Source organism: Narcine bancroftii, chromosome 8 (genome assembly GCF_036971445.1).
Source record: "Narcine bancroftii isolate sNarBan1 chromosome 8, sNarBan1.hap1, whole genome shotgun sequence".
NCBI classification, from domain to species: domain Eukaryota; kingdom Metazoa; phylum Chordata; class Chondrichthyes; order Torpediniformes; family Narcinidae; genus Narcine; species Narcine bancroftii.
This window is the reverse complement of record NC_091476.1, coordinates 18,487,884-18,511,838: the sequence shown is the minus strand read 5'-3', so window position 1 is coordinate 18,511,838 and position 23,955 is coordinate 18,487,884. Positions and strand designations below refer to the sequence as shown.

General features: G+C 40.3%; 1 long non-coding RNA gene across 1 annotated transcript in view; it reads right to left on the bottom strand.

Annotated features, from left to right (window-relative positions):
* LOC138741676 (uncharacterized) overlaps nt 1–23,742 on the bottom strand; it is an 84,985-nt gene extending 61,243 nt beyond the window's left edge. Inside the window, exons 1-2 of the long non-coding RNA XR_011343657.1 lie at nt 23,604–23,742; nt 11,638–11,735 (exon numbers count right to left, since the gene is read on the bottom strand). This is a non-coding gene — a long non-coding RNA (uncharacterized lncRNA). The remainder of the gene's footprint in view (nt 1–11,637; nt 11,736–23,603) is intronic.
* Nucleotides 23,743–23,955: the final 213 nt, after the last annotated feature.

The window sequence follows — 23,955 nt, the reverse complement described above, 5'->3', positions numbered from 1 at the left end:
CATTGCTACCTGAAGGACTTTCCTTCACATCAACAACCTTCTAATCGTGCTCCTCATTATTGACTGCTCAGCTAAAGGAAGAAGGTCTTTATTTACCCTAGTTCCAGTACACCATGATTAAATCTTCCCTCATACTTCTTTGATGCAAACCTCTCTTTCTCTCTCCTCACTGCTAAAATTTTCCTGCCTCATGAAAATTCTATGTCCTTTATTTCAAGCTATCATTTCCTTTAAGAATAGACAATATGCACCTGTTACTTAGCACTTCTCAGTATCTCTGCTGTTTGCCTCTTCAAATGCAACAAACTCATGCTTTTATGGATTGGCTTTACTTCTGCTTGGTTCCTTGATATTTCCCTGCAGTGTACAGCTTTCTTTCTTAAAAGTAACTCCAACTCATTTTTGAGGTGGGTACTAACTTCTGAACCTCAGCTTCTATGTTTATTGAAAACATGATCCAGAGTAAAGCTCCTAAGACTTTGCCTTGCAGAACTTCACTGCAAACAGCCTGCCTGCCACTAAACTAGGGATCAATATTTATCTTTTGTTTTCTACTATTAAGCCAACTTTATTTTAACTTTCAATTTCCAGAGATCCAATCCCATGGGCTTTTACTTTTCTAATGTTAAGATTCATTCTTTATATCAAATACCCTTTCACAGTTCGTGTGAATAGTCTTCAACCTGAAATGTTAGGCGTGTTTGTTTCTCTATAGATGCTGCCTGACCCACTGAGTGTTTCCAGCATTTTCTTCTTTAAATTCAAAATTCCAGTATCTGCAGCTATGATAATTTCTATCTCCTTTTCTAATCAGTCTGCCAATACAGGAATGTGTTAAATGTTTTGTCAAATTCCTTGCATGTTGGAAGAAATTCAACACCTCATTATTCCTCCTTGATACAACCAACTTAGTTGGGCATGACCTTTTGTCTTCGAATCCCTAAATTGACCGAAGGTCTAAGATAGCAAAGGCATCACCAGTTCACCACTGTCCCACACTACAGTGACTTGGAAATATTTTATTGTTTGTTTATCTGCAACTTCTTACGTAGCAGTGCTGTTGGTAATGTCATTACTGGGATTAATGGTGTACAAAGTGGCTCAGCACCATATTCTCAAAGGAAATTAAAGATGGGCATGAAATTCTGGTCCTTATTGAAACACACACAAATGAAGAAAATGTTTTGTCAGTTTTAAAGAACCTTATTAGTTTGATCAATTTCTGTTCAAGGTTTTTAAGTGCATCTTGACGAGTGGGCTTTGCATTTTGCCTTTTAGAGTCTCTGTGGCCATTCCAACCTTTGCCACACTGCAAAACAAATTGAACTTTAAACTTTTCTGCCACTGGCATCCTGAAAAGTAGAGCGATTCATGAGCAGTTATCAGGCTTTGGGAAGCAAATCCTGAGGCCTCAAGGGCAGACTGCAATGATCGGCAATTGACAGCAAAATGCTGACATAGGCCTTTACACTGGATAAATGAACGTGGCCGGTGTAAATCTGAGAGCCCGATACATTGTGTACCTAGTCCCACAGTTCAACATGATTGTGAAGAAGTGGAATATTGTTATTGACATGGAATTCAAGAACACTAATCACTGGCAGTTCAAGTCAAGACAAGTTTATTATCAGCCGATTACACAAGTACAAACCAATGAAACAATGTTCCCTGGTCCTCAGTGCAAAACGCCCAGACACACAAGCACACATAACACGCTTACAGAAATAATACATATGTAGGACAAGTATTCATATGTACAAATAAATAAATAAATACATTTTGTTTCATGAATATGAGAGTGTTAGATGATTAGTGTGAGCACTTCCTTTGGCCTTCCCACTGCCTGTGGGAAGAAGCTATTCTGCAGCCTGATGGTGTGGACTCTGATACTCATGTATCGGCTTCCCAATGGGAGCAGCTGAAAAATGGTGTGTGCAGGATGGAAGTTATCATCAATGATTTTGCGCCACTCTTCAGACAACAATCCCGGTAGATCATATCAATGGTGGCTGAGAGACTCCAGTGATACTTTGCCACATTATGGTCCTGTGGACCTCTCTGCTACAACCATACCACACTGTGATGCAGCCAGCCAGGATGGTCTCAATAGAGCTCCTGTCAAAAGTTGACATATGGGTGGCCAGTAGCCTTGCCCGCTTCAGTCTTCTCAGGAAGTGCTCTGGCATTTCTCTTCCAAGCCACTGACAAATGGAAGTATGTTTTAGCTTCTCAGCTAACTTCTATTTCATTTGAAAAGAGTACATTTTTTTGCCGGATAGCCGAGACAAAAATCAGATTAAATAGAGGTTTTTGAAAACCCCATTTTTCATGTTCTTTCCAGTCCCATGGGGTGAAGGATGATTTGCATCTAGTTTAGTTTTTTGGGTTGTGAGGAGGTTGAGGACCCCAATCTCCATGGGTGGAGCAGTTTGATAGGGTTGGGTAGTGGAGTAGAGAATGGAGTGTGGGTGTGAAGGATGCTCTTCATAATCTTATATTTCTCCATCAAGTCAGCTCTCATCCTTTGTTGCTCCAAAGTGAAAAGCCATAACTCTATAATCCTTGCATCATAAGACATCCTCAGAAATCTCCTATGCACCCTCTCTAAAGCATCTACATCCTTCCTGTAATGAAGTGACCAGAGCTGAACATAATACTTCAAGTGTGCTCTCACCAAATTTTATAGAGCTGCAGCATTACCTCACGACTCTTGAACTTAATCCCCTTACTGATGAAGGCTAGCACACCATATGCCTTCTTAACCACCATATCAACTTGCGCTATAACCATGAAGGGATTTATGGACCTGGATCCTAAGTCTCCCTGTTCCTGCACATTGTTAAGAATCCCGCCATTAACCATCTACACTGCTCTCAGGTTTGACTGGCCAAAGTGATTCATTTCACACTTGTCCAGATTGAACACTATCTATTACTTCTTTACCCAACTCTGCATCACTTCTATATCCTGTTCTAACCTACTACAACCTTCTACACTATCCACAACACCTCCAACCTTTGGATCATCTGCAAACTTACTGACCTACCCCTCCACTTCATCCAAGTCATTTATAAAGATCATAAAGAGCAGAGATCCCAGAACAGATCCAGTGGAGCACTGCCAGTCACCGATCTCCAGGTAGAATATGTTCCATTTACTACTACCCACTGCTTTCTGCAGGAAAGCCAGTTCTGAATCCTTGGAACCCGTTCTCATGAGTCACAAAGTATTAAAGGTCATTCTAAGCTTGTAGGTGGTCTTTGGACTAAAACACGTTTAAATATGTTTCCCCTTAAAGTGTAAATAATCAATTTGATAGTTTGTCAACCTTATTGATGAATAACATGCCTATTCTTTGTAAAGCTTTTAATCTCTCAGTTTAGCACGTGCAATGAAGAAGTTGTTGATGTAAGAAAGCACAGGAAAGATAGCTTCACTAAGCTTAAATGCAAAGAAATTATTCTACTTTTGTTGAATAAGATGATCCAGTGAGGTGGAGTGATTTGCATGTTTATTATTTTTATGTGATTGCAAGTTGTATTTATGGAAATGCTGTTCTGCTTTGTGACAGAAAAAAACGAGCAGAAAATTATACCTAGTTCTCACTTCATTACTTCATAACTTCCTATGTCTTTGGAGAAAAATGCTTTGCAAAGCATGACTGTCCAGTCTAAATCACAAGGGGATGCTATTGTTACATTCCTGGATAATACTATTATATATAAAGGTCAATGTGCTCATTTTATTTAAAATTAAAATGCTTAGACTGGCTAAGTGGGTGTCTTAGGTCACTGAATCTGTGTCAGTAACTCTCAGTGTTGAATGAATTAGATCACAATAGATTTTAAAAGTTTTTAGCTGACTTGGAGTGAGCAAGACGATAAAAAGCATTCGGTAGATAGTGCTCGAAAAGCATGCATTTGAGTAATAGAATGGGATGAAAAGGAACAAATACATTTCTTTATGGTTTCGTTGAATGAAACATGGTCTGTTCTCTTCTCACAAAATTACAATCAGATGGGGACTAAAAAACCTCAGGAACAGCGAAATGCAAGAGTAATGCTTTCAAAATGAGTTGGGTAATGACTGCCTGGGAGACATTCTATGCAAACCTTAGTATAATTGTCTGTGGGTTAGGAACTCCATATGATTTCACCACCAACAGAATGTTCCAATATCAAATAAGGGTGAAGACGATTTTTGCTGTCAGACACTAGTTCTGAGCTCGCTCTCTCTCTCTCTCTCTCTCTCTCTCTCTCTCTCTCTCTCTCTCTCTCTCTCTCCCCGTCTCTCTCTTAATTACAGTATAAAATGTTTGTTTTAGGACCTCTTCCTGCAGCTGCAGAACCCAGGATTTAGGAAATGAGGGTGGAGGCTGAGGTCATTTCCAATAACAAGCCTGATACAGGAATGTGAAGACAAAAGCTTTCAGTAAGTCAAACAGATTGCTCAGGGATGGGAGTGTTGCCAAAAATATCAAGCCTTACTTTTTTGTGAGGCTACATTTTTTTTACTGTGTATTAATGTTTACAGTCTAATTTTAGAGCATCTCTAATGCAGTGGGAAAGGGCACCCATTCAAAGGAAGGTCAATTGAAGTGATTAGGTCAGATGGAAAGAAGTTGCGTAGTGACAAGTGTTAAGCTAAATTACAACCTTTAACACCAGCAAAGTTTTGAGAAGGAATAGTTTAAAATATCTTCTGCACTTCCTGAATGAGCAAACTATATTTTGCCTTCTGCTTGTTTATTATTATGATTGAGTTAAATAAAGAATCAGAATGAGGTGGCTTAGTGGCACAGCTGATAGAGGTACTGCCTCACAGCTCCTGGGATGCAGGTTCAATCCTGACCTCAAGTTCTCACTGTATGAAGTTTGTCTGCTCTCTCTGTAACTGTTTGTGTTTCCACTGTTTCTGCTTTCTTCCCTATCCCAAAGATATGAGGATTGGTTATTTGGCCACTGCAAACTGCCCCTAATGTGTAGGTGAATGGTGGAATAAGGAGGAAGTTATTATGACTGTGAGGAGAATAAATTAAGATCAGTATAAATGAATGTTTAATGATTAGTACAATCTCAGTGGGTTCTACATTGTATGACTCAATGATTCAATGAGAATAACTTACTATAATGGATCTGTGTTAATACTGATATTTAGGTTAATGTTAAGCTATATTTCCGATCAATATGTCTTAGATAATGTAGTAGATTTGGAACAGGGTTACACACACCCATACAATACATTCAGAAGTGATGTCATCTTTTGGAGTCGTGACGTCTGCAAGCCAGAATTATGAAGGGCATATGATTTACAAGAAACTGGAACTGGCAACTGTTAATGGTCACATGGTTTCAAGGAAATGAAATAATCTCATTGATGATGTTATGTCACATGATTTTTAGGAAAATGTTGTCAATTACAGACATTTTGAGCCAGTTCAGAAGTTAAGACCCCATGGAACACTCAGGAGTTGGACCCTAGTGAAAGATAGGGTTGAACTCCTAATAAAAGGGGAATAAAGAAATAAGTGGATTTCGAAAGGGAGACTGCTTTCCGATTGCTTTTCTTTTCAAAATAAAGAGCAGACCCATTGTGGGAGAAAAACTCTGTGACTCTTAAGAAGATCAGAAGAAGACTGAAGATACACTTGACATACTGGAAAGACAGGACTATTGTATTATCTTCATTATAGGAGAGACACAACATAAGTAGCTTTTAAATAAGTAAGACAACTTCCAACTGTTCTTTTAAGAGACGAGAGGCAGCCCCATTTGTTCCCAGAAAATGGTTACTCCTGTTTAAGAAATAACTCATCATGAAGATCACAGTTCCGCAACCTGAGCAAGAAAGGGGGAAACTTGTGAAAACATTCATGAAGAATATCTCTCTGAAAGACAGCTCATCAAGAGACTTGTGAGTTTAAAGAGATCTGAAAGTATAATGTTTAAAAATGCTTCACAATTACTTCTAAACTGCAATTTAAAAGGATCCTGAAATCAACAAGATTTTCAAAACTGATCTTTAACATTGAATTTTTCAGAATTAAGCATAAACTGTAATGGTTTTGGACTTTAACATTCACACGTTTACATTTGCAAATAGTAGGGTTGAGTTTAGAGATAAATTAGAAATGTATTAACAATTTAATAAAATCTAGTATCTTGAACTTACCATTATTTGATGGTGAATTTTCCATTGCTGTTTCATTGTTAGTACTAATAAGGTTTTATTAGTTCATAGCACTTATGAGTATTGCCATCTTTTTATACAAGTCAAGAACCCTGTATCCAAAGTTCCAATATCTTAAAAAAATTTAAAAAACAATTTTTTTTTTAACGCCAACATGACATCACAAGTTGAAAAAAATTCACCACCTGACATATCCATGTGGGGCTCTGATGCTCAGTTGGCACCAGTTTGGTAACAACAGAGCTCTGTGGTACAAAACAAAATCTTTGCTTCTAGCGGGAAGATGCCAAATGGGTCCAAGTGTTCAGCATCGGCTGCAGCTGGAGTCGGCGATGACGACTTCATTCTCTACATCGGGTATGGTGCTGTCCATGTCAAAGAAGCTGGCTTAGGCTCCCAGGCAGGAGTGGGTACCCTTTGGCTCCAGGCAGGAGCGGGGACTGTAGTCGGGACCGGCAGTGCGGTGGGGAGGTGTCAGTGACCGGCAGTGGTGGTGGGGAAGAGTTGGGACCAGCGGTGGGGAGGAGTCGGGGGGTCAGCAGTGGGGATGAGGAGGTGTCGGGACTGGCAGCAGTGGGGAGGTGTCGGAGATTAGCGCAGCAAAAGACAAAAACTTTTGTTTATGAGGCAGGCGACATTGGAGGAAACATTCGAAAAAGTCATCGAGGAGAATGTTTAATGTTTGGTGCTGCATTTATCTAGATCTAGATTTTTTGGTAAGTACTAAACACTTTTTCATGGGAATTTTCCACTTGTGGTATCATGTCGGCGCTCAAAAAGCCTGTTGTTGTTTAACTGCTGCTACAGGTATTCTGCTTCGTTCCATTGTTTCGAAAACCAATAAAACCCCAAAAACTGAAAAATGTCTGGTCCCAAGTGTTTCGGATAAAGGATTCTGTACCTGATATGTTTTTTCTTTCAAAAACACATTAGCTATAGCAGAGAGATCATAACTCCTTCTTATCCCTCAGACCCTTCGGATTTGTAAACTGTGGGTAGTGGAAGCAAACGTCTCTTATTTCAGTTCATTACTACAGTCAGAGAAACATGGCTTTTCTCTATCAAGTATGTGGGAAGTGGAACTTAGGCAGATAGTGATATAGTCGGAAAACAGTGATGATTGAGATACTGTCAATTGTTTTCATACATGCAGGAACCAGCTGAATTAAGAGGTTAACTTACAGTAGGGAGCTGCATATAGTGTTGGGCAGATCGGTCTAACAGCCAAGACAAGGAGTATGAAAAGCAAGTGCCATGTCACTTGAGGAGGTCAAGATGACATCTTAGTTCAACTACAGAGGGCTCAAGTAAAGACTTTTAAGGTTTGGCTTATCATGTCCCGAGTTTAATCTGGACGTGTGAGTTGTTGCACTTTGGGAGGTAAACTGTAACAGAAAAGTATACAGTTAATGGCAGGATTTTTAAAAAAATGAATAAACTGAGAGAACTGGTGGTTTAAATCTATAGTTTCTTTAAAGAGATCAGAGAAGTAGATAGCTTTGTAAAGAAGGCAAATGGAATTCAAAAGTAAGGAAGTCTTGGTGCAGCTATATAAAACTTCGGTTCAGTCGGACTTCAAATATTCTGTGCAATTCTGGGCGCCCCATTACAAGAAAGATATCTTTTCTTCTTTCTTTGGCTTGGCTTCGCGGATGAAGATTTATGGAGGGGTATGTCCACGTGTTGGTGACTGACAAGTCCGATGTGGGACAGGCAGGCACGGTTGCAGCAGTTGCAAGGGAAAATTGGTTGGTTGGGGTTGGGTGTTGGGTTTTTCCTTGTTTGTCTTTTGTCAGTGAGGTGGGCTCTGCGGTCTTCTTCAAAGGAGGTTGCTGCCTGCCGAACTGTGAGGTGCCAAGATGCACGGTTGGAGGTGATATCAGCCCACTGGCGGTGGTCAATGTGGCAGGCACCAAGAGATTTCTTTAAGCAGTCCTTGTACCTCTTCTTTGGTGCACCTCTGTCTCGGTGGCTAGTGGAGAGCTCACCATAGAACACGATCTTGGGAAGGCGATGGTCCTCCATTCTGGAGACTTGACCCACCCAGCGCAGTTGGGTCTTCAGCAGCATAGATTCGATGCTTGCGGACTCTGCTATCTCGAGTACTTCGATGTCGTGCATGATGCTGAAACAAGCCATGAAAGACATCAACAATGAAGACGGAGTTTACATCCGGTACCGCACGAATGGCAGTCTCTTTAATCTAAGGCACCTGCAAGCTCACACCAAGACACAAGAGCAACTTGTCCGTGAACTACTCTTTGCAGACGATGCCGCTTTAGTTGCCCATTCAGAGCCAGCTCTCCAGCGCATGACGTCCTGTTTTACAGAAACTGCCAAAATGTTTGGCCTGGAAGTCAGCCTGAAGAAAACTGAGGTCCTCCATCAGCCAGCTCCCCACCATGACCACAAGAAGGATATGGAGGCTTTGGAAAGTCAAAGAAGAGGCAGTGCCAGATTAACTACCACCTGGGCCCTAGGCTGAGCAGTCCCCACTTGATCTTGCCCGGATTCCCCACAGCCGTTGAATAGAATAAAGTGAAATTGTTCAATTTATTAGCCTTTGGGCATGATGCCCTCATATATTCTAAATTTATATGCCATGTATGTGCTGGAAATACTCCTGTTGGTGTTTGTTTGGAGGAGGGGAGGAAAAACTTCATGAAAATTGGTGTTCCAGTGGTTGTGGCAGGGCCTCTTATTTTTGGGCCCCTAGGCTTCAGCCTACTCAGCCTAATGGTTAATCTGCCACTGAGAAGAGGTTTACAGAAGAGTTTTGCCTGGATTAGAGGGTGTTAAGGGTTAGGGGGCAAAACTTTAGGAGTAATATAAGAGGATGCTTCTTCACTCAAGAGAGTGGTGGCTAAGTGGAATGATCTATCATAAGAAGTAGTTGCGGCAGGGTCAATTCTGTCATTTAAGAGGAGGCTGGATGAGTACATGGATGATAGGAGATTGGAGGGTTATGGGCATGGGAGTGGGTAGGTGGAACTAGTGGAGTTTCACGTAAATCAGTGCAGACTAGAAGGGCCAACATGGCCTGTTTCTGTACTGTAAATTGTTATATGGTTATATGATATGTTATGGGGAGAAGATAGACAATATTTTTCACAGGAGTCAGAGAATGAGGAGAGACCTGATAGATGTTTATAAAATTATGAGAGGTATTGGTAGAGTTGACAGTCAGAATCTTTTACTCCCAGAGTGAAGATGTTACAAGCTAGAGGACATGTGTTTAAGATGATGGTGTGGATATTAAGGGAGATGTGGAAGGCAATTTTGTTTAATATACACAGTGTGATAGATGCCTGGAGTAGGCTGTCAGTAGATGTTGTGAAAGTAGCATCGAAGAGGGCTTTGGATAGATACCTGAATGTGCAGTTAATAGAGAGGTATGAGTACATCTTGTTCAAACAGCAGAGTTTTAGTTTTATTTGGAATATTGTTCAGCGCAGGTACATCTGCCCAAAGGCCTGTTCCTGTGGTAGACTGGTCTTACCACAGAAGACTGATAGATAAGCATAACGTGGTGCCAGAAAGCTGATGCTAATTGCTAATCAAGATGGAAGAGTTCAGTGCCAACATATCATATCTATACTTCTGTGTCCTCTGGGTGTGTACATGTTAACACTCAGAGGATTCTGGACATCTTCCCTGGCATGCACATCTGCAGGCCATTTCGGTAATATTCAATGCTGCTTATACTGTTATGTGCACATAAGGAGAAACAGGATTTAAAAAGAATCTGAAGCCTATTTCTCTATATACACCTGGAAAGCTCCCAATTGGCAATGTGACCCGAGTCCAATTAGATTCACTTTCACATATTTACTTACCTGGCTTGAAAGGTAAATGGTTACCACTCAGGAAAGTTCTTGTCAGTTTTCAGAGAGAGATTCATTGTACACTGACACCCACAACTGATTCCTTTTTTAATCAGCCACTTCAGTGTCTTGCCGAAGAAACTTGCCCCATCAGGGTGCTCCAGAGGATAACCTCTTTCTTTCAGGTTACCACAAAGTTCCTTTTTGTTTCCCTTATTTCAAGTGAAACATTAGATAGAGAGTCCTCTCCTCTTGCATGAACCACAAGGGCTTTGGCCAGGCTGAACTAAGCACTCACAACCCGTCCTCCAAATGGGGTTTTCCACAAGCTTGCCAGCTTGTCCTGTTCCAGTCCCAGTTGCTGCTGCTGACTGTAAAACTATAGAACTGATATCTCCTTCTCTCTCTCTTTCTCTCTCTCTCTCTGAGAAAAAGCCTGTTTGATTCTTTCTGCTTGCAAAACCACGTGTCCTGCCTAGAACAGCAAGTTCCACTCCAGACAGAATGCGGCTTTGACAAGTTATTTCATCTGTTGCTTTTTGTAAACAACAATCTATTAGTGAAATCTCTTGGGCACTCTCCAAAGATTTTGGAAAGACTGTTGGTCCTGGCTTGTCTACCATGAGCAGTATTTTAAATAAGATCCATTTTAAAGTGTTTGTATGTGACCTACACTAAAAACCCTGCCCCAATTTATCCCCTCAAAACTTATCTATAATCCGTCACAGTTGTCACTGCACAATTTTAGAGTTGGTTTCTGATCAACTGCCAACTAGCATAAGGAGGAGGCATTAGAAATGTGCACTCACTAGTTTTCATTGAAATTGGCACCTGCATTACCAAAATAACTGGCATTTCATGATCCTGTTTCATGGCCTCATTTTTTAAAATGTTATTTTCATGAAAAAGTAAAAGTGATTTTTAGAGAAATCAAACACTTTTCGTGAGAGATTGAAGGGAGTCACAAAATATTGAGGCACAAATATATCTGGAACAATAACAACACTTTACAGACAATTGCACTTGATCAAGTGGCCACAACTATAGGAAACATGAGACGTAATTCTTCATTATCACTGAACTTCGCTGCAAGTGCAAGAGATAAAATGTGGAGGTACCAAAGTGAGAGTGGGATGTAGAATTAAAGGATGGGCTCTTCAAAACCTCTTTAAATGCTCACCTACACAATATAGTGTTGAAATCTGAAGCCCCACATTGACTTAAATCTTCAATAATTACTTTTTCATTTGATGGACAAAATTGTGAATAATTGCAATTTAAACAACTGAACTACCCAGCCCTGCATCTTACAATCTGCTTCTAGGGCCAAGGATTACCAATAATCATTTCTGCTTCTTCTTGAAAAGAATAAAAGGTCCACCCAGCAGGAATTGATGGATTTTATGTTTCACTGGGTGCTGCCACTCGAGCTTCCTTCTTGAGTTGTGTCTAGTTTTATTTGTTTTTGTTGAGAATAAACAAAATTAAATGCTGTTGGCTTTATTTGTCCATCATCTGCAAAACAAGTGATGATAATGCTTATACTATAACTAGAAGCAATATGGCAAACTACTCACTGTGTCTTCATGCACTCAGACAAACTTGGGGCTAAAACTGTACTTACATTGATCAAATCCTTCTTGTTGAGTTTCAATCTATTTCTCATTCCTCTTTGGAAGTCCGTTCAATGGTGTCGACATCATCACTAAACCAGGCAACAACCTAAAATAATCATTCCCAAAAAAGACCATAAATCAGCGACATTCTCTGCTTATTTTTCTCTTAAGATAACATCAATCTAGACTTTCAAAGTTTCAGCTCATTACCATCTACTCTCAGACTGAGGCAACCCATCTCTGTCTGTACAAAGCTGCTCTTAAATGATTTTAATTTTACACTGTGATGGTGGGGAACACCAATGCTTCTTTTGCACTAATAAGATTATTTTGGTTGTGCAGAAATGAGTGAAAATAAAGATCAAATGTGGATGGAAAGAGTGCAGGAGGCTCAGCAACTCGCTAACAGCCTGACGTACATAGATTCTATAGTATTGCCAAAGCAACAGAGGGCCCAAACACCAAAGGCACATCTCACCGACAGCCAAGATGGGAGGTGAATGGATCAAAGACACAGAAGCAGTCAACAGCCATGGGAAACTATGCTCAGAAACAATTCTTTCCTTGACATGTGGCCGTGTCTGAATTCTACAGAAAAATATTTGCTCCAGCTTTATTGCTATTCCTGGCCAAAAAGAAGATGTAAAGTCTATATTCTTACTCTAACAAGACCATGGGTGCAGACAGTGCCTCAAGGTATTACAGTGGCACACCAAGGAGAGCCATGCCTCATAACTCTATGACTGGCTTCAATCCTGCCCTTGGATGCTGTTTATGTGGAGTTTTCATGTTCCTCTGTGAATGTGTTTCCTCTGGATGTTTAGGGCTCTTCTCACATCCCAAAGATGTGTGAGTTGGTTGAATAATTTGCCACTGCAAATTGCCCTTAGTGTACAGGGGTGTGGTAGAATTTGGTGGGGATGTATAGATTATAAAATTGCATTCATCTAGAAGTAATGTAAGTTGGTGGTTGGCATTAACGCAGACTTAGTGGACTGAAGGGTCTGGTTTCTATGCTGCTTATTCTCCACGACCCTGACTCCATTACTCTAAGCTGAAGTCCTAAAGCTCAGCAGTGAGCTTGATTTACAAATGCAGGATATCACGTAAGTGAAGAAGAGGATATACTAGAGAATATCAGAAGTGCTGTAATTTGACCAACTTCAAGATGGGAACCAAGTCCAAGAATGAAAGCTACAGAGGATTCTCCCTGCTGGCTTCCACTGGGAAAGTCAATGCCAGGCTCCTTGTCATCTGCCCCTTCTCAATGGCTGAAGGAGTTCTCCCTGAATTGTAGAGTGGTTTCTGTCCACTGAGAAGTATAATGGGCATGATTTTCACCACGTAACTATTCAAGGAGCAATGCTTGGGAACCACCAGTCATTACACAGGGCTTTACAAAAACAGTGACTACATCAACAAAAAGGGATTGTGGAATACAATTAAATCCATTTTTGCACTTAGGTTGCATTAGAATCAGATCTTTTATTGGTTGTATTTTGTTGAGATTTACAAATACTTGCTATATAACTAATCTTCTGATCTGCCGAGCACTTGGAGTTTGTGTTTGTGGATGGGGGGCAAAGTGGATGGACGGGGAGTGGGTGAAGAGCAAAGGATCATTAAACAGGTTTCAGGGATGGCTGACTTGCGGTTTGAGGATTGCTTGAATAGATTATTAGAAGAAAGTGAGGATATCTCATTTGAACTTACAAAAGTTTTAAACTACTTGACAGGTTGAATACAGGGAATATGTTTTCTCTGGTGGAGGTGTCCATGTTGAGGAGGTACAGTTTGAGAAAGTGGAATAAACCATTTAGGACTGAGATGAGGGAATTTGTCTTCACTCAGAGGGTGCTAAAAACTTATAGAGATTTCTGCTCTGGAGAGTGGTGAAGGCTTGGATGTTGAGGACATTCAAAACAGAGCTCAATGGATTCATGAATGTTAAAGGGATCAAGGGATTTGGGAAATAGTGCAGAAAAATAGTAGTGAGGTAGAAGATCAGCCACTGTTTAAATAAAAAGCACAAGAAGCTCAAATAAATAGATGACTTGTTCCTGATCCTTTTCCTTATTTTCATTTGTTCTTAAAATCATCTACACTTTTGCCCAATTTCTGAAGTTTATAGTTCCCTACTGTTTCTAAAGGCTGTTTTAAAGTACTGTTCCAACTTTGATATTATCTCTTAAAACAAGAAGCTACAAAGGGAGTGAGTTTGGATATGCATCAGAGGTGTGCAAGATTACTTTCATTCTCTCTCTTTGTGTATTCCAAATTCTAAAACTGTAGAAGGTTACTGGCCAAAATAAAGTTTCCATTCTCTTTCTATAAAACGTCAAAGATTCCCAAGCCTGATTGCACGCAGGCAGACTGCCTTCTTACTTAACCTGCCCCTTTCGTTTCCTTTCCCAACCTAACATGCCATTGTACTCTGAAGTGTTGTTCCTTAAGCACAGTCTTCTACCATGTTGCCGACCAACAGTGCCTGTCTTGCTTTAATTTCACTATTAAATCAATTGAAATGCATGAAGGGCAATTACTTTTGTGTACACTTCAATTCTCTTTTAATGTTATGTTACCAGTACAAATCCACATTACAGTTGTCTATTCTACTGCCTGAGGCCAGTTCTGTTTCATGACCGCAGAGTTCTGTCAGATTCTCACAATAACTTCAAAAGAACAGTGATCCTTAGGGGTGCCAAACAGTTTTTATGCCTGAATTATTTTCTTGCCAAACCACTCTAATATTGAAGAATATCCAATAGATTCAATTGTTATTAATTCAAGGCTGGACTTTGAACAAAGTTGGGAGAGTTGATAGCTTCCTGCTATTGTACTAACTGGAGAGTACCAGGAATATCAGGTCAATAATGTGTAACTCTGGTTTAACAGCAAGGCACATCATGAGGTGGTGCCTATATACACACATGACAACACCACATCCTGTGATTAAATTTTATTCTTTGTATCACACGTAAATGTGCTACTCTGGAGAACATGTCAGCAGTTTCCCTTTCCCTTTCATTTGCTAAAGTTGTTGCAGCTTCAACCACTCTTGTTCAAACAGCGACAACAAAGTTCAAATTTCTAAACTGCTGTTGCCTCTGCTGACCTGATAATGTCAGAGAGAACCTTTCATCAAGGCAAAATGAAACCAAATGATTGAAAAACAAACACAAGAATTGACAAGATGGATAGGGAGAATTATTTTACTGGACACCAGGAGTAACAAGAACAAAGCAGGTGATTACAATCTCAAGGCTCCAGGAGCTGAAATAGCACAAGAGAAAATAACTTCTTCATGTGGGTCATCAAATTCACTTCGTCCTGTGAATCAATTCCTAATTTAGCAAAAGTAGTGGAATATGGATCAGGGAAAAGGACATAATGTATATTGTTTTGATTAAATCAAGGGCGGACTCACACATTAGAGCAAGAAGAAATGATGAATGGAATTTTACTATTCATGCTTTTGACATCTTGGTTATGCCACATATTCTTGCCTTTGACCATCAAGTGAATTTATAAAATAATCTTTGTGTTTGATGAAAATACTATTGATATAACATATCGTGCATGCAAATAAAATAGAAATAATTTGAACTGTGAATCTTCATACATAATGTGAGGGTTTTGGTCCTTGATTTTACACATTCTGTGAGAGATGACAAGGGAGTAGAGGATACAGTGGTTCTCAACCTTTTTCTTTCCACTCACATACCACTTTAAGTATTCCCTATGCTATAGGTGCTCGGTGGGATTGCTTAAGGAGGTATGTGGGTGGAAAGAAAAAGTTTGAAAACCACTGTTTTAATCGTGCCTAATTGACTCATTATGTTCATGGTTTCATAACTCCAAAGGAAATGGGCCAATGACAATTTTTTTAAGCAAAATATTTCAGTAACAATTGGGTCTAGAGCAGTGATTCTCACTCTTCCCTTCCCATTCACATGCCACCTTAAGCAATCCCTTACTAATTACAGAGCACTTTCGGCATAGGGATTACTTAAAGTGGTATGTGAGTGGAAAAAAAAAGGTTGACAACCACTGATCTAGAGACATGAGTCAATCCCAAATGGTGAAATTAAACACAATTAATCCAAATAAATCTTTAATTAAAAAATCCGAGAATCAGTTATTCATAACTATGAAACCAATTGTTTATCTTAATAGAATCCTTTAGTCATATAACTCAGCTGAACTAGTTCCATTTGCCTGCAGTTGGCTCATATCCCCCCAAACCTTTCCTATCCATGTACCTGTCCAAATATCTTTTAAATGTTGTAACTGAATCTACATTTACCACCTCCTGTGACCACATACCCATTGCCATCTGTGCATATAAGTTATCCCTCAGGTCCCCTTCAAATCTTCCCCTCACCTAAATCTATACCCTCTAGAGTCTTCTCCCCTTGGAAAAAGACTGACCATTCACCTTATTTATATACATTATGATTTCATATATATCTGTAAGGTCACCCTCAGCCTTCCACACACCAGGAGAAAAAACCCCAGCCAGTATCGCTTTAATCCCTCATGTTATTCACCAACATCTTTTCAGGAACAACTCTTCCATTCATAGCTATTTATGACGCCAGACCCACATCTGGATGAATAACTCATAATCTTGTTAAGCAAGTCAATCAGTTGTGTTAAACTACAACAGAAATCAAAATTACTTAAGGCAATTCACCCTATATTAATTCAGGATCTTGGCCTGACAATAGCATATCAGGTGAAATGAACCTGAAAAATCCACCTCACCTGCATCTTGGGAGTTGTACGAATATTGAGAACTTTACATAGCTAGTAGAGCAGCTTAACACAAACAGAGTGCTCAAGATGTCCAGCAATATTAATAAACAGCCAGCCTTTACTGAGAGTGAGTTCTACCAGGCCCATTTATACTGTGGATTGTAGAGGGACATGTGACCTCTCCGTCTGGAACCTGGTGGGAGTGTGGATTGTGGAGGGCTGTGTCCTCTCTGGCTGGAATGTGGATTGTGGAGGGTCACGTGATCTCTCCATCTGGCACCTAGTTGGAAGTTGCATCACCTGCCAATCAAGGTTAGGATTCTGCCCATCCATTAGTGCACACCTGACCACTTGCTCTTTTGATCATGTAGTGACTCCCTGGGCTGGATCTTCCAGCTTACTGAACTATAAAGTCTACCACATGCAGTAGCTCTTCCTCTTTTGTTCTTTGGCCTTGAGACGAATCCAGCTATGGACAACGCTGGAGGATTCATTGGTGCACTACAGAGGGATTGAGGCTGTTTTATACTCTTGTAGTTGTAGATTGCTTCTGAGCAGTGCTCACGTTAGACAGCAGGTAGCATATTGTAGACCTTGGTTGTGATAACCCTGTATAAATAGTTGCTAGTATTGGTAGTATTAGTCAGATGTGAATGGGTTGTACTGTGTTGTGTGATTGAGAATACTTGTGTGTGTTATCCCTGTGGCGATCCCCTTACATGTTTTTAAATATAGATTATTTCTGCATTCAGCCTGCGTCCATTCCTGCTATTATTTGAACCCACCGAACTTTTCTCTTCCCACACACCATTTTACACAAAGTCTTATTATAACCTTGGTTCAATCATCAGTTGAATTCTTGAGGCAAGCTGAGGATGACTGCCCTTGACAAGAAGGTAGTATTTGGTGACTATATCATCAGTTGAATTCTTGAGGCAAGCTGAGGATGACTGCCCTTGACAAGAAGGTAGTATTTGGTGACTATAGCAATTACATTGTCTGTATAAAATTGGAAACTATATTAGTCGGGGTAAGAACGACATTGGCTGGACCACATCTATTCAAAAGGATGATTTTTGTGGTTGTTGGAATCTGAACTCCTCAGTCAAGGAATTTGCTACAAATATTCTCTTACTACAATTTGCTACAAATCATTTTACATGGCTTAATTAGTGACCGAGAGTTGCATAGTGTTCCATTTCATTCACCAAGTCCGAATATAAAGAAGTTGTTCACACTTATGTGCGTCAAGTCCTGAACTCCATTCAGGCTCAGCTGAGAAGTGACAAATTACACAAAAGGCATACAAATGTCAGACATTGGTCAGATTTTCAGATTTTAGATTTATTTTCAGAGAACATGCATGACATCGCATACAACCCTGTATCATCAATGATTTTGCATGCCCTCTTCAGACAACGATCTCGGTAGTTCACGTCGATAGGAAGGTGGGGTGGGAGAATCCAAGTGATCCTCCCTGCCACTCTTATGGTCTTGTAGATTGACTTCTGATCCATTTCTCTGCAGCAACTGAACCACACTGTGATGCAGCCACCTAGGTTGCTCTCTTTAGAGCTCCTATAGAAGGTTGACATAATGGTGGCCTGTGGCCTTGCCTGTTTCAATCTTTTCAGGAAGTACAGTCATTGTTGTACCTTCCCGACTACTGAGGAGTGTCCGCAATAAGTCACTAGTTAAGTGAAGTCCAAGGAACTTGGTTCTTTACATGAGCAAACCAAAATGTACACAAATAACTTTAATAATATCTGGAATGTGTAATTTAATCACTTGAATTGTTTGATTACAAATTTAAAACGATGAATCATGGGGGAAAATCAAAGAAAAAAATGTATTTGTCCCAAACATTATGGAGCGCCCTGTATTTTTGTGCTATGAACTCAAATATTTTGGATACACTTGTCACTGTCCTGCAAGGATCCAGAGACTGATCATTGAGGACAGGGATGAATATGACAACCAGTGATAACAATATCCACCAACTCCACAGGCAGGGCATGATTTGACATGATACCTTGATGCTTTTGAGATAGCAGTGTTCAAGAATGACAAGTAAATGAACCTCTGCTTGTGGATTCCATTTCATGGGTACCATCTTGTGATTGGTTTCATGTCAGCTGGCCACCTGTCCCCTGGTCCCTGCTCTGCTCCTCCACTGTCCGGTGGATAAACACTATTCTCTGACTTGCAAACTGAAGCTAGTGCTCCTGATCTCGGTTTTCTTCTGTGATCCAATGTAAAGTGACACAGTCAATAACCATCTCAATGGAGTGAAGCCAACCTCCAGAATATACAAACTAACTTCCAAAATACAAAAGATAAACTTGGTCAAAATACCATAAGCAATCCTTTTCATGTCACATCATTTTATTGTCAGGTTTCCTTTTTGTGTCTTCAGTTGTCGCTCTGCGTTCATTTTGTTTTCACAGTTGAATTTTCAAAAGTTGGGGAAAAAGTATTGAAGTTAAATGAGTACTGAAATGTCAGAGTAATTGGGTGATGAATGAATGCTAATTGGCAATCCGTTTCTCCCTTAATAGTTGAGAGGAGGCAATCTAACAGAATATGGATATTGGTGAGTTGAAGGGAGCAAAATGTTGTAAACTTAGTTGGCTTAGAAACCCCCCAAACCTTCACCAGCACCCAAAGCCATTGAAACATTTTGTTTAAGATTTTGACTTTGATTTTGTTTCCTGCATTGAATGGAGGTGGAATATAGGTTAATTGAGGTGGTCAGTCTTCATAAAACGGTAAAGATTTCTTTTGATCTAGAGCAGTGGTTTCCAAACTTTTTCTTTCCACTCACATCCACTTTAAGTAATCCCTTACTAATCATAGAGAACCTATGGCGTAGGGATTACTTTAGGTGGTATGTGAGTGGAAAGCAGAAGTTTGAAAACCTCTGATGTGGAGATAAGGAGATTTATGAAAATCTTTTCCTTTATGCTGATGTCAGTGAAGCTCAAGGTAAAGGAAATATTACACTATCTTTTAACAACCAACTTCTTCAACTTGGTAGCAGAGTTTTTTTTTGCCTCCTTGTTTCTCTTTTAACATTTTTACACTGAAACAGCTCAATTATTCAAAAAAAAATGAGCATACTTACCTCTGGTGTGTTCTGATGTGGTCATTTACACAGGCGCACTTTTACACAGCCTTCCTATTTGTTGGAGGGTGAATGTGGGTGGACCCGCCAACAGATGTGGTGGATGTCGACTCGGTGGCACAACGTGCGTCCAACGCACATCGTCACCCCATGGACGCCACCAAAAGATACTCAGGAAAGAAGAGGTATGTCTCCCCATTTTCAGTCCATTGCTAAGGTGGGAGCTATTTTGCTTAGTTTTATGTGATCAAACCATTGTCCTGCATCTCCTGCATGCCTTCATGACGCGGAGATGTAAGTTGTGCACGTACAATGAACACATTCAGTTGCCATCACGAGCTGAACGCGTCAGGAGTGCGTCACCGGGAATGTCATATTGATTAGGCCTGTTTCTTATGGAGTGGCTGCAGTCAATTTAGTCTGCAATCGCTCTGTAAAAATGTGTAGGGGTACCAGTGGAAAAATTATGGGATGGACATTCACATAATAAATTCCGTCTCAACATGTTTACACTGCCACTGGAGCAGAAAATTTCCTAAAATGTTCTACTCTTCAGCAGCTGTGTAAAAGTGCCTTTTGGTCATCTTTCTTTTATTTATCTAGCAGTCCCAGGGTGTGCCACAGGTTAAAATGAAATGTGCCTCATTTGTATTCATTCATTCAACACAAAATTAAATCAATGCAACCTCTGGCTAATGATGCATGCAATCCCATTACAATGTACTGAGAGAAAAGAGTTGACATTCCAGCAGCCAGAAATGCAACAAGAAACTTCTGATCTGCACTTAAATGCAGCCATGCCCAGATGCAAGGTTAATTTTAACTCTTAACAGAAGCACATTATTCTTGATCTTGACATAGTCTGAAACCAGCATGGAGTTCAGAACTGAAAGCTTGACAGAAGGTGAGAGGAGCTATCTTCCACATCAAGGAAGCAGTGAAGTAACCATGGCACCAAAAGGCTCAGCAAAATCTGAGTTAATACAGAAACTTTACAGTAACTGTATTCATCCTTCCATACAAAAAAAAGATTATAATAGTTGTAGAGAAAAATGGCAGCTGCACCAGAGCCTGCTGCTGGTGTGGACCTGGGAAGAGTGGAGAGAGGAGTCACAGTGCTCTTGCGCAGGGTTTTACCACCCAGTCCAACTACCAACGGCTCGTTACAGGTTTTAAAGGAGCCAACAATGGTTTATTTTAAAATACCGCTACTGTGGGGTCTGGGCCCAAGATGGTGGTGCCTGTGTTTAGCTGCATCCTCGAGGGGTTGCAGACTCCGGGCAAGCAGAGGACTGGACGGAGGGCATCAGAAAAAAGTGAGACCAACCCCTGTTTGAAAAGGAGAAGCAGAAAAGATGACTCATGGACAGTGAACACTGCTGCAGACCAGTGAGGGGCTCTGCAGCTGAAGAACACACAGGCAACTCGAGGCATGGAACTCATGGAGGCTGCAGGCTGTTGGCAACTGCTATGAAAGGACTCAGACCAGGGAGTGGATGGCTGGAGACTGGCTGAAAGAGAACCAGGTATCAGAACCGGGATGCCTGAGGGTAGCGAGGGTGATGAAGGCTTCCTGATCATGTCAGTTCAGATCTGGACTCGGGATGCCGATGGTTTGGACTGGAGTCTGTGGGACTGTGGAGTCTGTGGGAGTGCTGGAGGTGAAATGACGGACACCCAGTGACTCTGAGGTGACTCTCTTTTGCTTCTCTTTCTCTTTCTCTGACTGTAAGAAGTGCCTGTCAATTTCTGCTGATAGCGACTAAATCAAATTTTGTTTAATATTACACCTGTTTTATTGCATGAAAATAAAGGAATCTTGAATCTTCAAAGTCATTTATCACAGTCCTGGGCTGTCATTAGAAGGACTTGCTCATGTCCCAACCATCCTCAATTCCTTTATGGCTGGCAATGAAGCAATATTGAGCTCCTCTTGCAAAATCTTTGATAATGTCAGCTGCTATTGACTGAAAAATATCACACAAGTAGCAATTTGCACGGCCCATTAATTAAGGATAATTCGACTTCACTTAGTTTTCACCAGCTCTACCATTGTTGATATTTCTCTCAACATCGTCTGGGAGATCACTAATGGTGAAATAATGAATAGGATTAAGTATATCACCTGAATGATTACAGGAGAATGGAGATGCTGGAATCTAGAACAAAAAGTACAAACTGTTGGAGGAAGTGAGCAGGGCAGGCAACATCCATGGAGAATGATGGACAGATGCCATTCCGGGTCAAGCTTCACAAGTCAGGTGACTGAGGTGAATTACTTAGCCTCTGACCATTTTAAACAATCTCAGAATAGCCAAATGTAGACAGTGACAAGAGAAGGATTGTGACATGTTAAATGTCCTAATCCCCTGAATTTCTCAACCATTGATGAGGTTCAAGCCCAGTGCACAATAGGTTCATGGCTGCCCATTCCCCATAACTCTTAGTTCACCCTATTATTCAATAATCTCTCTGCATCTTAAATACATTTAATGTGGCAGTCTCTGCTGCTTCAATGGCAGAAAATTCCACATTCACTACTCTTATTTTTGAGTTTTGCTCTATAATATTGGTCCTGCAGTCTCAATACCAATTGATCCCTCCAGGAATCTGACTATATGTGACATCTATATGGCCAAAAGGGCACATATACCAACATACCGTATATGCCAGTATATAAGATGGCTCCATATAAGAGAACCTCCCCCCCCCCCCAAATTTCTACTTAAAAAGTAGGTTTTGAGCTATACTCACTGTATAAGACTACCCCAAGTCTGGCACTTACTGCTGACCAGTGGAGTGATACTGCTAGGCACATTTAATTTACTAATTTACAATTTTTTCAAAGCTAATTACCCAGTAAAGGTTTTTAATTTATTAACTTATTTTTAAAATAAACTACAGTCAGCTCCTTTATGGCTGCTTAAAGCCTATACAGAGCCGACAGCGGTCAGACTGGGTGGATGGGTACCACAAGGTACTGCTGAGACTTCGCTATTAAGGTTTGGAATTTATACTTGGTGTAAAAGACAGTTCCAGATTTTGGGGTGACATTTTTAACATTCAAGGACCGCCTTATACAGTAGCATAAATGGTACTTATGTTTCTGCATTCATTGGTATTATTCCAGACCCACTGAGAAAATTATCCAGTTATTCACCTCAATGCTCCACTCTTCAACCACCACAAATCTCTACTACTGCCCCAAATAGAAGATTGTTTGGAAATTGAAATTTATACATGACTAATCTGAAAACCTGAAACTAACCTAAATGCCTAGGATTTCTGCAAAGGATACTGCTCGATTTTTCTTAGTTTCTCTAACTCACTATAAAAGGTTAAGGCTGACTACTTCAATCATTGGACATGACAGTTTGCATCCCGGACCTGAGGTAAAATTGGGGCGGCACAGTTAGTGTAGCGGTTAGCACAAAGCTGTTACAGCGCCAGTGATCGGGACTGGGGTTTGAATACTGTGCTGTCTGTAAGGAGATTGTACATTCTCCCTGTGTCTGTGTGGGTTTTCCATGGTGGGGGGCTCCGGTTTCCTCCCACCCTTCAAAATATACTGGGGTTGTCATTCAATTGGGTGTAACTGGGCGGCATGGGCTCATAAGCTGAAAGGGTCTTTTACTGTGCTGTTTGTCTCTATTTTTTTTGATGGAGTTAAAGTGAATTTTGGCTATTATTGCCAAAAATTCCCTAAAACAAAAAAATAAACTTGAGTACCTGCAATAATAATTTAAAAAATGCACTCAAGAGAGTGTAGATTGCTATGTTCCAGATGAAAGCCATAGAAATTAGCCCAGACAGTGTTATATTTAAAATAATATTTTAATTATTAATTAACGATAATTTAACACCATATATAATTTATCTAAATGTATCTACTCAACTCCCAACAATGCACAAATATAGTTATGTGTGTGTGGAATACCCCATACCACTACAGCTCAAGGCACCATTCTCGAAAGACAGTTCAAAATTCAGTTTCATAAATTCAGTGTTGACATGTAGGCTTGAAATTGATGCAAATAAGTTCACAATGTAGGTGGGAGAGATCAGGCTTTAGACAGAATGTTGTAAACTCACAAAATCCTTGTTGAGGCTTCCAGCTCAATGTTCTTTCCAGATGAGTGACAACCAAAACTCCCTTCTTCTTTGGCATAGGGGACTCTCACAGAGCTTCCAGAACCTTTTCTGAAGGTCAACCGTTCACAGTGATTTTCACTTTTTGGTCACGGAGTGGTATTTTCATTTCCCTATAACACAGAGAAGTCAGACAAATTGTCTCTAATCACACATGAGGCCACTTCAGTATTCTTATTACTTTCAAGATCTCTGCACCAGAGCACTGCTTCCTTAAAATGGCTCCTTCAGAAGTGGTTTTGCCTTTGTCATGATGGGATTCATTTAGTCCCCTTTTGCTACAATGGGATTCAAC